Here is a 13,184-nt window from a genome sequence, read left to right on the forward strand (position 1 = left end):
TCTTAACACTTCTACTGACTCGCATCAAACATATGGACTAATTATAGTACTTCGTACGAAGTACTATAATTAGTCCATGCATCAAATAACCACTATGCTATGATGGGAAGTATGGCTAGTTTATGTCCTCAAATTTTTTCCAAAAATTAATTGTGAGTATGCAAAATCTTTATTTAATTAACATTGTTGTACACTATCTTTCAAATTTTTTAGATAAAGGTACAAGCATTTCAGAAACTGCAAAGGAAGCATTTGCCAAAGAATTTATGGTTGGTGTCTGCACCAGGGTTCAATCCGCATAAGTCATTTAATTTTTTTAACTTTCCAACAGTATTAAGAAATATCAATTAATTACTAAGTTATGCAAAGTCTTATATAATCCTAATATTTTCCACTTATTCAATATAATAATTGTGAAAAATTTTCACACTTCTTTAATAATTCAAAATTAAATCTAATATTATTGGCTATGTTTGAGAATCATTAAGCTAAACTAAAATAATGCTAAAGGACATTGAAACGAAACTGGCTGGTCACCTTTGGTGAAATTAAAATAAATAACATTGAGATATTTTTTATTTTTGTTCAAAAGCATGTAAATGATTCAAACACCCAAACATGGTTTGGCCAAATTTAATATGAAATATGTCTGTAGAATGAGCAGTGGCATAGCTAGGGGGTGGGGGCGGCCTGCCCTGGGTACCACCCGTCTGGGCGTGATTTGGGGGTGACACTGCAGGCCGTGAAAAAAATAAAAACTTCCACAAACTAGAGACTAGTAGCCTCACCATGATATCCACCCCGGGTGTCACCCATGCTAGTTATGCCACTGAGAATGAGGTTAATATACTTCCATGGATATACATGGGAATAGGAACTTTTCTTCAAAATTTTTTTGAGAGGCAGAGCTACATTGTCTGCTTGTTTCTCACAAAACCATTATGTATGAATAGCGTGTACTCCAATGCACAGGAATAATTTGTAAACAATTAATGCTATCATGAACAATATTTATTAAATAACTTTCAAGTAAATAGGTGTGTATTAATTTAGACCTCAAATATGAATTGGAAACTATAGACTATGTATATTACTTGAAAAATCCAAATTGAAATTTAATTCTACTAGAACACTCAAAGGGGGTGAGAAATTAAGTTAAGAGGCTTACTGGATTAAAGACATTTAAAAAATTTATACATCATTGGGCTGAATATGTAGCTATAGGGTATATGTTTATAGATTCTTGGTATTGTGTAAAAACAGTAAACTTTTAGAAAAAAACAACAAAGTTGTGCGGATTCGTTAAAAGTGGAGCAAATTAAAGAAATTGTAACTTTAATTATCAAACCTTATAGTAAGTTTTTGAAATCTTAATTCTTTGTTTTCAAACTTTATCTTCATTTAATGTTATCATAAGTAACAGAATTTCAATAAGTATGACACTTCCTATTGCTTTAATGCTAATTTTCTAAACGAACCTTTTTTCGCCACTGAAACGTACTCTCTTCAAGCTGTGATCGCTACTTACAGTTTTGGATGACTACTTTATGATAAAAATTTAAGCCTAATATCGGAGAGCACAGTCTGGAGTTGCAAGGGGCTTTGGCTTTGAAGCCCGGGTGTGAATCACACGTGATAAAAAAATGAGCTCGTGGCACCGAGAAACACTATTGGAAACCAGATATTTCGACTTAGCGGAAGTCTCGCATATTTTAGACACTAGAGGGCTCTGTGCTGAGAAAACATCTTGATTACGCAATAAATATGAAAATCACTTCGGTTGTAAATCTTGTTAATTGTAATACTTATTGTTATTATGTTACGGATGATGTTATTCCTAGGTAATTCTGTACTTGCTTATTTCTTTTGCCATGCAAATGTTTTGGATAAAAATCTTAAATATTAGTTTATTATTTTCGGAATACCTAGTTCTTTTTTTTCAACTTAAATTCAGACATTGAAATTATTTTTTAGTTTTAAAAAATTTATTTGAAATTTCATTATTTTATTTGGCAAATTTTTGTCTAGGTTAAATTCACATTTAACTACCTTCTTTTTTCAAAATATTTTCCATTGATGAGCTCAAGTTCCTGTATTAATGAGTTAATTTCTTGATTGATTACTTCTCATAGAAATATGGCAGCCAGTTACTTCTATAAGGAAGTTTCCACCCCTGACTGGGGCCTGAAGACTTACCTTTTTAGCTCAGTGAATAACCAATGTAAGTGGATTTTTAGGCATATGGCTTAACCTTGAAGAATCCAATTTCAATTGCGGTTTATATTTTTTTGCATTTAAAAACATAGGCCTAAATGTTGGTCTCTTCTTACTTTTTCGCGTTTAACTCAAAATATTTGTTTTTTTGCAAGATTAATTTCTGGTTAAATCAAAAAGCCCACTTTTCTTTGGATAAACTGTAAAATCCTCCTCATGATGATATTTGTTAAGGTGAATTAGTCTTTTTAGCACCTTTTGCTCTGCAATTATAGAAAAGCCGAAGTTGGATCCACAAATTGGGTTAGCCCCAACCTCACCATGCAGATATAGCTATCAAATGTCGCAGCATGTCATAAACAAGTAGTATATAATACCTCAATTAATAGTGACAATTATTCTCTAGGTCAGGATTTTTCCGTAAAAGAACTAAATAGGAATAGAGTGGAATTTGAAAAAGTTTATGAATCAGAAGGTTTTTCAAAGAAACTAAATGTCAAGTAAAATACATTTAGATCGAGGAACGTAACTTATTACTAACACACATTTCTTTAGCACCATTTAGGTTAAAGTTGGCGCTAACATTTCAAATTATAATTTTTTTTATCAAAAGTCAAAATTTAGGCCAGAGATTCCATGGGGCTCATCAGTACTGTGTAGGAACTCTGGCTATCCTCGGAAATCTGCCAATATCAGTAAAACTAATAAACATTCAAGAGTGCAATATATGTGTGCAATGGACTGCTCACATATAGGGCACACTGAATGTTTATTATAACAATTTTGCATTTCAATAAATTTTCCAGCTAATATTAAAAAATCCTGATAGCAAAAAAAGAAAATACAAAATTTAGCTTATTTCTATAATTTTGTATCTATTGTACAATGTATGAGAAATTGAAAATAAAACCGTATCCAAAGATATGAAATCTACATTTTATTTCGAAAGACAGTTTGTATCAATAATTTTTACAAAAACCATGGATTTTGAATACAATTTCAACTGAGATTATTAGGTTCTTCCAAGGGCAAAAAACATTGCTTTAGGGAAGGGTCAAAATAACGATACAATTTAGTTTAAAAGGAGTGTACAGTCTCATTTGCATGTTAAGCCAAAATTATGCCTTATATATACAGAATTTAATTGTGGAAGCACAATTTGCTTTGGTTAAAAAAAACATTACTTCCAATTCATGATAGCATCATCTTTCTCATGAATTTTGTAAATCAACCTAAAAACAAACGGAATTTTAGGAAATATAGCAAGTACAGTTGGAGAAAAAGGGCAAGGCTTAAACTAAGTTGAATGAAAAACATTATGGTTCTTTTGTGTGACATGGGGATCATGTGTGGTGCCAAGTTTACATATTGATAAATAATCCATGCCTGTTTCTATTGTAATAATTTGAGCCACACTAGCTTCCTTTAGAGATTATAAGTGTGTACATATAATTTACTGCTATTGTAAATAGTGTACGCTATATACTGAGGGAAAAATGAGCCAGTCCATGCATAGCCGATTCACAATATTTAGGTGCAGTAGAACATTTGTAGTTACCAAAAGTAATTATATATAGTTTTTACTTTGCTTAGAGACTTGCTAATATTTTTAAATGTAAAAGCTTATAACAATAAACTTACTAAACAAAAAACTTTTGTTCCCCCAATTGATAAATGAAGAAGTACAACTCAAGAAATTGACCTATAATATTAATATGACGATCTTAAAAATATTGAGACTAGCAGAAGATATATCCTAGTCATTAGATGGTATGTCTAATAATATTGTTTAATATAATCAACAATGAAAGGAAAAGGATTTTTTAGAGGTCATGCATTTTAACAAACTCTTCTAGAATTATCTAATATATTATTGCTTAATCGTTTGAAGCTATTTTTTTCCATGTTTTAGTTTGTGTAGTCAGTTTAATTGTTAATAATTAGGCCTAGGTAGAATGCTATCAATGCTAGCTCTTAGCTAAAATTTAGACTAATGTGGAACTATTCCACAACTCAAAAAAAATTCAGCTTAAAACTTGAATCCTTAGTTTCATTGCTATATCTAATGATGTGTTAAAGTAAAAAAAGGTTGGACCATTATGACATCAGTTAACAAAACCATATGGAAAGAGCCTGGCCCCTTCTGGTTATGGCCATCCTGGAAAGAAAAATAAAATTGAAAGAGGGAAGTCCCTCCTTGGATGCTTTTGGTTATTTACTTCTGGTAATGATAAGACTGAAATATTATTAAATTCATGCAAAAATTGTAAATACCTAGAGATTTTTCAATAGTTTAAATTTCTCTATTTTCCTTGGAAAACCTTCTCACCCATTTCACGTGTTCCTATGGCTCAATTTCAAACAAACTACCTCACTAAGTGTATTGCTGACAATGACCCTAAAGGCTCTTGATATGAATGCTCAGTTTACGGCCTTTCCACTACCTAAGGTATTGATCAAGACCTGTGCTTGCTCAAAAATGTTTTCCTGGTGCTCATTCCTGCACAAACATACCTAAGTCTATCACTTGATCAGTTGAAGGGTGTTGCTGGTGCAGCAATGATTCCTTGCAGATTATCTTTAACTGGAAATACTAGTTGACATGTATCTGTAGTTTAATATTTACAAGATTTTTACCTACTACTAAACCTAATTGGCTTCAAGAAAACTAACTGAAGTACTAGTTGCCAAGATGAAAGAAGGTGGTTTTACCTTATTCCATATGCTATAAAAAAAATTATCCTCTTAATGGCAAGCCCTCTAAAGTCATTTAATTGAAAACATTTAAGTTCCAAGCTATAACTAATAGCACAAATATTCATGAGATTAATGAAATAGCTATACAATCTAAATTGATATATGACTGAATTCTTCATTCATTTTATGGTTCAATGAGTACATCTCTAGACGTAAGTAGTGAGAAAAAGTTATAAAAACATACCTGCATCTTTCAAGTTATAGCCATAAATTTTTTTTCAGTGGATATTCTAACAAAAAATATTCTTTCAGGTATAATGAGAGCGCAAGATTTGTAGTATTAGTTGTTTTTCAGCTGGCTGCTGATAACTCAACTTCTTTTGACCTTGAATTGGAAATTTTGCGCGCTCCTAGGTCGAAAAAAAAGTTTTTGTTTTTATGAAACCATTTTATATACATAGAAATAGCTATACCCACAATTCTCAAGCGTAATTTATCGCGTCAAAAGACTGGGATGGAAATTAGCTTTTATTTGACTCGATTTTCTCATTTTCATTAAGAAAACGCCCTCCGATTCCGAGCGCTTTTTTGATAACTTTGGTTCATTTACTTCTGCTACTACATTATTTGTATAAAAATAATTTAACCACAAAATATTTTGCATAAGTAAATTTTAATTTTTTAAAACATACATGTTTTTAAAGTCGGTTGCCATAAGAAGTAAGAAATCCAATTTATTAATTCACACAAAGAACATGTAATACATTAAAAAACAAAAAAACAAACAAACTTAAGGCAGGGAGAACAAACAATCTCCTAGCGAAGTGCCCAGAGTTTGTGTTGAACACAGAATGAGTTGCCTCTGCACTGTGATGGCAAGGCATTGCTAAAGGAAACACACCACCCGATTTGACGACCTATGGAATGTATCAAGGCAAGACTATCCAGCCCAAAAGATCAGATATTTTAAATGGTGACCGCAGTGAAAATAAACTGATTAATTAAGATCAATTTACTTTCATAGCTGTTTGAAAGTAGATAGTTTTTCCTGCAAAACCTAGAGGCTAAATTTCTTTTCAGTTTCACTACAAATGTATATTGTACCAGTTTCCAAAAAGTAAAAAACCATTACATTTAAGGGGAGTTAATATAAATTATTAAAAATAGTATTACAGCATTAGCTTCAAAACTAAAAAAGAAAACAAATTTAAACAATTTTTTGCTACAAAAAACAACTTAAAACAGATAAATTGAGTTAGTGGGTTTAGAAAAAGATGAAATTTCAGAACTTACAACATCATCAAAAGCTATTTATTTATCTTACGTCTTATCACCAATTTTATTTTTCAAAATTATTTAACACTGCATTTAGGAAAGGTATTTGGAAACTGAAAGATATTTCTATCCTACAAGGTTATTAATATTTGGTCAAATGAAAAGAGACTTAAAACTTCTAATATTTGGTCTGCTACTTTCCTCCTATTTTTTTATTATTGGCAGTATAAGTTTTGATTACTTTTTTGAAATGAATTGAAAAGTTCTGCACATAATAAAATCTATTAAGATGCCCTAGATTAATTTTGTACATCAAGTGGAGTGTAAGAGAAAATCTACCAGTTAACACTATACATTCCATTCTTAAAGAAAACACACTACTAACATTATAAAGATCGTTTCCATTTTATCTTTCTTTATATTCAACAAATATGCTTTAAAACAATACTGTGAAATAATAAAAAATTATTAATTATTGAAATATGGCTTTAATTTTCCATAATTACTATTTATGGAAGAAAACATTTTTGGGCTATTGCGATTGGTGAAAGCAAAGTTTTTTTTTAAATAATTTTTCACTATCTTATTAAACACCTTCCATTTAAAAAAAATTAATTTATTAAGCTTTAAAATTATTCAATTTTTTAATCAGTTAAGCTAATACCCAAGGCACCAACTAGGCCCAAGTCATCAAGGAACTTATAATGCCTTTAAATCAGGTGGCTGGGTTACAATGCGTAGGAGGGTGGTGGCAAGCCCTTCATACCACGCGAGCCAACAGCTCCCTACACTTACTATTACCATTATCCTCTAAAAGTTTTTACGGAAGGGGAAACCAGAAAACTTGGCATAAGCTTAAGCATTTCAAATTGATTACCACCTGATTAGCTCTGTTATAAAAATATTACATATATTACACATCAAAAGTTAATGAAAAACGGCATTTAGTACCCAATATAATGACGATTGACTTTTACTGGCAAATAATTATTAATAAATAGAGGCTAAGAATGTAGAAGTTTCCAGGAACACAAAAAATTACATGATAATTCAAGTTTTACTATGCCAGTTGACCTTGGCACACATAATACACTTAAGTAAAACAATTAGCCTAGCTGATTAATATTATTATTATTATTATTATTATTATAGCCATACTAGCAATGACACATTTTTGTACTGCTTGGTATTTTATCTTAATAATAATGAAGACTTTATTGTCAGGAATTATTACAACAGACAAGGATCTCCCCTGCAGCATAGCTGATGATTTCCAAGGGATCCAAGATAATTTAATTTAAGCACTGAAATTGATATATTTTACATATTTGCAAGAAACACATTACTGAGAGTAATAAGAAGAATAAATTAGTTATTGCATTACAAATTGCACGTTTGAAGAGACATATCCATAATGTCCCGAATTTCATTTGGTAGGCTGTTACACATATTAATTCCCCTACAGTTCAGGGAGCTATCCGGAAAATTATAATTTAGTGTTTCAACAAAGAAATTTCGTTAGCTGGCTCTTTTTTATATTATAGTTATGGATGATAGTTGGCATGCGAAAGAATTCTAGAATATAATCCCGTGCGAGTTCCTTAAAGATAAGATGCATAAATATTGCTAGGTGCCTGTTATGTTTAACTTAGAGCTTTTGATTGAAAGAGTGTTTACCCTTACCAAAAATAAGTTGTCTAGGAACTACTTAAAAGTTGATTTTAAGTTGGTATTTACTAAATATGAACTAAAAACCAACTAATTAATTACCAACTTAAAGAAAAAAGTATTTTCCCACCAACTTAATAACAACTTATTATTTTGAAGTATGCTGACAACTTAAGCCTACTTAAAAAACCAACTTAATATTAAGTAAATGTGTATACCAAATAAAATCCAACATATTTTTTGGTAAGGGTTGTTTATTGAAATATGTTGAGAACTTAAGCCTACTTAAAACCCACTTTATATCAAACTAAATGTGTATACCAACTAAATACAAACTAAAATACAACTTATTTTTTGGTAAGGGTCTGCAGTTGATGACCTCCGTGAACATCCAAGTATAGTTTTACAGATTGCATTTAATTGATTTTGTAGTATATTAAGTTTAGTAGTCTTTGCGGAGCAATAAAGTAAGTCTCTGTAGTAGTCATACAGAGGTGGAATTATTGAGCTAACTAAAATTGTTAGGGTAGCAGTATCTAGACTTGCAATAAAAATTTGCAGAGGTTAACGGTAATAGTGAGTGTAGGGAGCTGTTGGCTCGCGTGGCATGAAGGGCTTGCGACCACTCTCCTAAGCATTCTAACTCGGACACCTGTTTAAATCCCTTACCAAAAAATAAGTGGTCTAGTAACTTGAAATATGCTGACAACTTGAGCCTACCTAATACCAAGTTAATATCAATAATAATGTGTATACAAACTGAAATAAAACTTATTTTTTGGTAAGGGTTGGAATAAGACAGTTTTTTTGTGATCATAGTGCCAATTTTTTTTCCTGCCTGCAATTTCAAAACTCGTTATTTTACGCTTTCGTGTTGGTGCAATAATGAGTTAATGTCGCGATTTAAGTGCGAGTTGTTGAAAGCATACCACACATTACCAAAGATGAGCCAACGTGACACCGCCGCGTCTTCTGATCTCTCAGCCTTGTTGAACAAATTTTTTAGAGACGTTCACTATTATAGTTACGAAGATTATATTAAGACTATTTTAAAAGATCGTAATTCAAATGTCAATAATATGCGCATAAAAACAGAACTACATGTACATGTATTTAAAGTGGTTTTTTTGGAACCGGCGTAGTGTTAACACTTTTACATGGTCCCACCCTTACCAAAAAATAAGTTGGATTTCAGTTTGTATTTAGTTTGTATACACATTATTAGTTGATATTAACTTGGTATTAAGTAGGCTCAAGTTGTCAGCATATTTCAAGTTACTAGTTGAAGGGGTAATGAGTTGTTATTCAGTTGGTAGGAAAATACTTCTTTTGCTAAGTTTGTAATTAGTTGCTTTTTAGTAGTCAGGAAGTTACATATATTATTTTTAAGTTGGTTTTAAGTAGTTGAATGTAAATGTCGATTCTGGTAGTTTAGTTTGGGTTAAAGATACATGGAATAAATGAGTTCAAACAGTGGTTAGGTTGAGAAAACTATACAATCAAATGTAAGCCTTTGTTATTTATCTTTGATAAATTTGTGCTTAGTTTCAAAAACTTAGTTTAGTTTTAATGCATATAAAATATTAAAAAAAATTTGGTTGTTCATAAAAAATTTACAAATTCCATTGAACATCCCTTACCAAAAAATAAGTTGGCTAAAACCACTTACAACAACTTGTATTTCAACTTGGTTTTCAGTTTGTATATGGGACAAATGCCTACTAAAAAATAACTTAAATCGTCTTTATTAATCAACTTATTTCCAACTAAACCAGAATCGACATTTACATTTAACTACTTAAAACAAACTTAAAAATAATATATGTAACTTCCTGACTACTAAAAACCAACTAATTACAAACTTAGCAAAAGAAGTATTTTCCTACCAACTGAATAACAACTCATTACCCCTTCAACTAGTAACTTGAAATATGCTGACAACTTGAGCCTACTTAATACCAAGTTAATATCAACTAATAATGTGTATACAAATTGAAATCCAACTTATTTTTTGGTAAGGGCAAAGAGATAACTAATGTAATGATGTGACTAAAATCGAAACGAATGATATGGTACAGATAATAAAGGATTAATATTGATTTTATACATGATTTGGTTCCATCATTAGTCATTAAAGATTTATAACTCCTAAATTTTTTGCACTTTTAATCTACATGGTTGTCCAGGTTGTTTTTGAGACTCAAAAAAAGAGAGTAACACAACTTCCATACCATAAAGAAACCTTTAAAACTTGCCACTTTCTATGATTACCCATACCAAAAAATAAGTTGGCTTTTAGTTTGTATTTAGTTGGTATACACATTTTAGTTGGTATTAAGTTGGTTTTAAGTTGTCAGCATTTTTCAATAAACTAGTTAAAGGGGTAATAAGTGGATATTAAGTTGGCAGTATGGTTTTAGTTGGTAATAAGTGGTTTTTATGTATGGTTTTAGTTGGTATTTGTCCCAAATACAAACTTAAAACCAAGTTCCTAGACCACTTAATTTTTGGTAAGGGTATGCTAGCGGATGACAAAGTGCACAGGATACCTCATTTCATTGTAAAAACGTGTATCACTACATCAAATGCATGGGTCCAAGGCAAAATGTTTTAATTTTTTCTAGTTCATTTTAAACTTTTGATTTTATCTAGCTCAATTAAAGAAAATATCTTTATTAACTAATAAACCAAACCATTGACATGTAAAAAAGTCATAATTGGGCTCTTATTTTATTCTTATCATATTTCTTAAGTAAAAATAATAGCTAATAAGAGCTCAAATCGCTAAACCACGCAATTTTTAAAGAAAAGTAGTACAGTCAGAAAGTCAACCCAGTCCTGGAATGAAAAATGCAGCCCAGTTAGCAGTGGTATTAACTACATAATCAACAAAGTGTAAAAAGCACAACTGAAAAGTCAGTTCCGTCAAGTCTTGGCCCATTATTGCATTACAAGATCAAATTGTTATTATTAAATACAAATTAAACTAATAATTATGTACATAATAAATAAAACTGAATTATTGAAATAATTTATTTTAGAAAGCAAATTTTAAAGATATCGCAAACTTTTGACTGAAATAATCACGGCGGAACCTCTAAAAGGTTGTATGTACCTGTGAAAGTCTGCTTCAACTCTGGCGGTAAAATAGTATTCATCCACCTACGAAGGGAGAGCCATAGAAATAACACGTTTTTTGGCCAAGAGCAAGACTTTTGGTATTACGTCATATCCACTTTTGGTTGCATCAATTCGTGTCACTCTTAAATAAGAGTTTATTTTAATTATTTCTCATGGATATACGTCAAAAAAGTTAAACATTTCTCATATTCTTAAATGCAACTTAAAACAATGAAAGCTAAATACCAATGACTAAAAAAGGCTAAGTCTTCAACATCATAACCATAGGCGTATTCACACAACCAACAATTTTTGTCCAACATTTTGGGTGACAACAGCTTTAGAGTTCAAATTCTCAACCAACTTTACAAATTCCATAAAAAGCTGATGAGATTTCATGTGTTAACCTCCAAAGAAAATTACTCACAATTCTCAAATAAACACCTTAACTGCAAAAAAAATACATCAATTTACATTAATACAAGTATAACTGGTTATCATTTAGTGTTGTTCCTTCCAAAATTTATTAATTAAAAGACAAAGCCAAACAATATTAAAAAGTGAACAAGAAAAGTGTATTAAAAAGTAAAATTTATTTGTTTTAAATAAGTGTATTAGCACAATTAAGTAGCTAGTTTTATTTTAATTAATATCATTAGATTTAAATACTAAAACCCAAGCATCAACTACAAAAATCTGTCCATTCTTCAAGACATGGCCAACCAAAGCCTTTGTGAGGAGCTTAGATTGCAATCTATACTAAACTCATAACTTATACTCTAACAAATAAATATCAAATCAAACAAAAAATCTTATACTTCATCAATATTCACTAAAGAATTCAAAGTTCATAATGTATATTCTTTAATTCTACGCTCTATAAGCTCACATTTAATAAAATTAGTGATTTAAAATTTTATATCATAAAATGACTTCTACATTCAGCCAAGTTAAAATTCTGTTTTCCCGGTTCTTACAGAATTCCATAAAATCGGAGCACAATTGTTTAAGTAAATAGTAAAAATAAAAGGAATTGGATGAAGACGGAATTTGTTTAAAATAAGAAAACGTAATTGAAGACAAACAGATGATCAGAGGATTTGAATATGAATTTAAGCAGCAGATAGTCTGAAATATTTTAGGCCCGCCAAATCCTTTTAGATCTTGTAAGCAAAAGAAAAAATTAAAAGTCCATCATCCATTTTTTTGCACAGTTTTTGGGACTTTGGGTACCGTTTTAGTTTTGAAAGTCAAATTATTATTCCATACTTTTATAAAATTTAATAATGAAAGAAATTTTAGATAAATTAAATATGTTTTGTTCTAGAAAGTTTTTCATAGCTCTAAATAGCATAGACTTGTGGGGTGGCGGAGTAGTTAGCACTTTCGCCTCGCAGCAAGAGGATCCGGGTTTGATACCAGTTTGTGGCTCTGGGTGAAAATTCAGAACAGCTCCTGCGTTGAGCTTGCAAGTTCTCTCCCCACTGGTTTAAGGGGTTTCCCCCCCGAGCTCTTCCGTTTCCCCTTCCATTAGAACTTGTTGAGGTTAACGGTAATAGTTAGTGCAGGGAGCTGTTGGCTCGTGTGGTATGAAGGGCTTGTCACCACCCTCCTACACATTGTAACATGGCCTTGGGCATTAGCCTAGTTGATGATGATTATTAAATTGGAGCAGAAGCTAAATTGTCAGGGTTGTTTAAATAGTGCTAAATTTCACAGTGAAATTCTTTAAAATAGTGCTAAATATGAGATAGAAATAGTTTAAATAGTGCTAAATATCACAGGGGAATTGTAAGGGTTGTTTTAACAGCGCTATATTTCGGAACGGAATAAGAAGTCCACTTTCTTTGCTCATGGAAACAAAAGAGATAAAGAGAGCTAAGAAGTTCTCGGAAATTAGAAAAAGACTTCATTATTTATTTGATAAACAAAATAAATAAATACCAATATAAATTTGAAATTGGCCATTTATAACTTTCAGAAAAGGATGGAAACCATGAAAGTAATCTGGTCTGTTGCCTGCTCTCTAGTATGAAGGACACATTTTCAGTATAATTTCCAATATCTACTATGTGTCAAAAATTAACACACCCCGATGTTATATGTTTGTATCCATACATTATAATATGGGTGATTATATACATGTAAGTTTACATGTATCAGTGTGTAGATAAAACTAGATATGTATGTAACTTCACATAATGATTATA

The sequence above is a fragment of the Leiobunum rupestre genome, chromosome 3 (genome assembly GCF_980474605.1).
Source record: "Leiobunum rupestre chromosome 3, qqLeiRupe1.1.hap1, whole genome shotgun sequence".
Lineage (NCBI taxonomy): Eukaryota > Metazoa > Arthropoda > Arachnida > Opiliones > Sclerosomatidae > Leiobunum > Leiobunum rupestre.